Raw genomic sequence first — 4,921 nt, forward strand, 5'->3', positions numbered from 1 at the left:
ACCCTCATTGGTTCTTGCTGAAGCTCAAATGTGATGCGTAACACAAAAATGAACCTCATTGGTTCTTGCTGAAGCTCAAATGTGATGCGTAACATGAGAATGAACCTCATTGGTTCTTGTGGAAGCTCAAATGTGATGCGTAACACAAAAATGAACCTCATTGGTTCTTGCTGAAGCTCAAATGTGATGCGTAACACGAGAATGAACCTCATTGGTTCTTGTGGAAGCTCAAACGTGATGCGTAACACAAGAATGAACCTCATTGGTTCTTGCTGAAGCTCAAACGTGATGCGTAACATGAGAATGAACCTCATTGGTTCTTGCTGAAGCTCAAACGTGATGCGTAACACGAGAATGAACCTCATTGGTTCTTGCTGAAGCTCAAACGTGATGCGTAACACGAGAATGAACCTCATTGGTTCTTGCTGAAGCTCAAACATGTTACGTAACACAAGAATGAACCTCATTGGTTCTTGCTGAAGCTCAAACGTGATGCGTAACATGAGAATGAACCTCATTGGTTCTTGCTGAAGCTCAAACGTGATGCGTAACATGAGAATGAACCTCATTGGTTCTTGCTGAAGCTCAAACATGTTACGTAACACAAGAATGAACCTCATTGGTTCTTGCTGAAGCTCAAACGTGATGCGTAACATGAGAATGAACCTCATTGGTTCTTGCTGAAGCTCAAACGTGATGCGTAACACGAGAATGAACCTCATTGGTTCTTGCTGAAGCTCAAACATGTTACGTAACACAAGAATGAACCTCATTGGTTCTTGCTGAAGCTCAAACGTGATGCGTAACATGAGAATGAACCTCATTGGTTCTTGCTGAAGCTCAAACGTGATGCGTAACACGAGAATGAACCTCATTGGTTCTTGCTGAAGCTCAAACGTGATGCGTAACACGAGAATGAACCTCATTGGTTCTTGCTGAAGCTCAAACATGTTACGTAACACAAGAATGAACCTCATTGGTTCTTGCTGAAGCTCAAACGTGATGCGTAACACGAGAATGAACCTCATTGGTTCTTGCTGAAGCTCAAACGTGATGCGTAACATGAGAATGAACCTCATTGGTTCTTGCTGAAGCTCAAACGTGATGCGTAACACGAGAATGAACCTCATTGGTTCTTGCTGAAGCTCAAACGTGATGCGTAACACGAGAATGAACCTCATTGGTTCTTGCTGAAGCTCAAACGTGATGCGTAACACGAGAATGAACCTCATTGGTTCTTGCTGAAGCTCAAACGTGATGCGTAACACGAGAATGAACCTCATTGGTTCTTGCTGAAGCTCAAACGTGATGCGTAACACGAGAATGAACCTCATTGGTTCTTGCTGAAGCTCAAACGTGATGCGTAACACGAGAATGAACCTCATTGGTTCTTGCTGAAGCTCAAACGTGATGCGTAACACGAGAATGAACCTCATTGGTTCTTGCTGAAGCTCAAACGTGATGCGTAACATGAGAATGAACCTCATTGGTTCTTGCTGAAGCTCAAACGTGATGCGTAACACGAGAATGAACCTCATTGGTTCTTGCTGAAGCTCAAATGTGATGCGTAACACGAGAATGAACCTCATTGGTTCTTGCTGAAGCTCAAACGTGCTGCGTAACACGAACATGCTTGTTTCCGTTTATCATAACTGATATGTGAGTTGATGAATGTTTATATGTGAATAAAAGCCTAAATTCAATCTGTTGGTCATATATAGCGATCGTGTCTCTTCAGAAAATTCGGACTAAACCGCTCAATTCATATGGATTAGTTTTACAATCTCTTTATGAACTTTCTGAAGCATCAAAGTTGTAGTTGTGTAGACTGTCAATGGAGTCTCTCAGATCTCATTAGAAATATCTCGAAAATGAATTAAAGTCTTTTCGGGTTTAGAACGACGTGAGGCGGAATAATTAATGGCAGAATTTTCATTTTTGGTTGAACTAAGCCTTTAACATCTAGTATGGCAAAACGTAGATGCTTAGATAATAAAATGCTAGAAAACAAGAGGCATGCTTTCGTAGGAACTCCCTCGATGATTCACCAAAGAAAAACCCAAAACCCCACCGGCACAAACTGTAAAAACCACAGAGGAACCACAGCACGACGTGTGAGCACAGCTCAACAATATCCACACTGATCCCACTGGCCGACTGAGCAGACGGAGCGAACAGAAGCGGGGAATCAAAGGGAGCAATGCAGTTTACATGAGCAGCGGATTCACACTGACAGTTCAAAGCTCGTGCTGAAGCTCTTCTCCAGGCCGGAGAGGAAAGAAACTTCTCACAACTGCACGAAAACTAGCCTCAGGTTCTCAAACTGCCAGCTTTCTTGGAGATGTATCTCCATTCAGGCTGTTAAACATCATCACTGAAATATCATGACATGCTTCTCAACTCATAAATGCATCTCAGGTCTGTTCTGATAAGATCACAGAGAGCAGAAACAATGCAATGCTAAATGCTAAAAGAAAATGCAGCTAAATCATGCATATCTTGAGTAGCAAGAAAATTAAAATTCAAGTATAGTGCAGAAACAGGTTCAATAATAGACAGACGGATGCAATCACACTGTTTAAAGTTAAACTGTTTGCACTAACGGCTCGACGCAACTGCAAACAGTCGGCTAGAGGCATTTATTATAAACCATCATCGATTAAAATAAGAGGGAAGAGGAAACACATCACCAGCAAACAGTGTTTTATTGACAGTCGGGCAGGTATAACAATATAAAAAGAAGATAATAAAACTCCAGCAGTATCTTTTGTCCAAACTGCGCTCAGTATAAAACAACACACGTTTTCAAGGGTCAGCGACTCTCTTCACGCGCCACAATGGAGGGACTTCTGAGGAGCTCGACTTCCCTCGGATTTCTTGACCTATTGACAGTGGACTGACCTTATATACTCCTGTGAGGAAGCCTATTGTGCTCTGGAGTCTTAGTAAGACAAACAAGAGGGGGAAAAAAGAGAGTTCCCTGCGGTTTTAAAGAGACAAGGAAATGGAAATTTTAACTGTTTATCAAACAAAACAAAGCACTTTTCCAGAATATTTAGTGTGGAATATTTGAAATCTCGAGAGAAATGTTTAAATGCTTTAATGCAGGAAATTTCTCTTCTACATTAATTACCCTAAACCGTGATGTTAAATTTGGAAATTCCTCCACAAATAGCCTGAAACTATGTGCATGATTCCAGACATCTGGCTCATGTTTTTCACTGATCGTTGCGGGTTTGTTCACCTGGAATCAGTGGAGCTTCAATTCACAAAGCGGGCCGAATCGCTCTGTTAATTGGTAAGGATGTGTTGAGCACTGAATGCGGACTCTCTCTTGCTCTACTCTTAACTCCTGAATCGCCTCCGCGGGGAGTTTTACTCAGTTTCCATTCAGGCCTTCCATGTGTGTTTTCAGCTCTACCATTCGCTTCATTAAATTCTTCTCCAATGAGACGGATAAGAAAAGGGCTGACGGACACTGAGAGAGCGGGACGTGTGAAAAAGGCTCCGGGGGAGATGAAAGAGGCCCCTGCGGCCCCGGGGCCCCGGTGACCGTCAGCTCGGCCGGACCTGAATAATCCTGAATGGGCCCGTCGTTCTTTCACATCCTTTTCAACCTCTTTATCCTGACTGCTAGAACTCTTCATTGCGCACAATGGCAAATGCACTAAAACTGTTTTCTCATGCTAATGGATGTGAACTCACTCCCACTGAATGCTTTTTGCTTTTCCTCCAGGATTTAAATGGGCCAATTAGAGCTGTTATGGCTCCTCGTCTTCTATATCTCAGAGTTTTTCCTCTTTTTTTCTAGTGAATTCACGCACATCACAACACACAACGGCCACAGAAATTGATTGCGAGTATTTCAGGAGGAAAAAGCAAACAGTAAACGGAGAAAGAAAAAGAGCAAACATCAGGTCTTTCGACTCTCAACAGCTTGTGCAGCTTTCTGAACTTCTGTCTGCATTCATTATCCTGTTCGCTCCCAATACATAGCCTATTATACTATTTACTTAAGCTGATTTATACTCTTTTAATGCCATATATTTTAGATTCCCATCACAATAAAATCTACTTAAGGAGGACATTTAAATGCACTTAGATTACATAAAATGTATGAATGATCTAATGCATGGAGATGTGTTTGGGATTGGCGCCTGGCACCTTCTGATCGCATCTTCCCCCATATGGATCAAATTGCAGCAGAATGTTTGGGATTCCAGAGTCGAAAAGCAGCGCATGCCATTCTATTCTATATTCTATAGTGCATATCCACAATTTCCCTCCAATTTGTGCATCAAAAAAAAAAATGGGAAAAAGTGCCATGCGACTCAAATACCTAGTAAAAAAATAATAAAAACAGCAACACAACTATTTGAAACAGCGATGTGCTGATTTATAACGCGTTCATATGAATAACTCACCAGCTCTGAAGAGTGAATCAAACCTCGCGATCAAACTCTTTCTTCACTGGAAACTTTCTGGCTCCAGAAAACAGAAGCGCGTCCCACGAACATCCATCAAAACACGAGCGAAGATCTTCACGAGAACCAGAGCGGGTCTGGGGTGCGAAAGTTCAGCGGACACTAACTTTTACAGTCCATCATCAGTGAGAACGAGCGTTGAAGTTTGCATCTGCCGAATCATCCGAGCGCGCAACAACAACAACAACAACAACGAGAGCGCGCGCGCGGAATCAGATCAGAGAAGTTTGGGAAATCAAAACAAGAGAAGAGTTTGAGAGCGCGACTGTTTGCGGTGAGACCCCCGGGTGATCTGTTTTCAATGCTCTCTCTCTCTCTCTCTCTCTCTCTCTCTCTCTGATGGGTCGGGCTTCACACTGAACTCATCGCGTCTGACTAAAGTTACATCAAGTTTTTCTACAAGGTCAATCAAATGTTTTGCAAAGAATTTGAGTGCC

General features: G+C 42.5%; 1 protein-coding gene across 1 annotated transcript in view; it reads right to left on the reverse strand.

The window, feature by feature from the left end:
* The window catches only part of gli2b (GLI family zinc finger 2b), a 100,181-nt gene extending 95,595 nt beyond the window's left edge, over positions 1-4,586 (reverse strand). The window contains exon 1 of the mRNA XM_067387038.1: positions 4,425-4,586. The gene's annotated coding sequence lies outside the window, so the exon portion shown is untranslated. The remainder of the gene's footprint in view (positions 1-4,424) is intronic.
* Positions 4,587-4,921: the final 335 nt, after the last annotated feature.

The sequence above is a fragment of the Chanodichthys erythropterus genome, chromosome 6 (genome assembly GCF_024489055.1).
Source record: "Chanodichthys erythropterus isolate Z2021 chromosome 6, ASM2448905v1, whole genome shotgun sequence".
NCBI lineage: Eukaryota > Metazoa > Chordata > Actinopteri > Cypriniformes > Xenocyprididae > Chanodichthys > Chanodichthys erythropterus.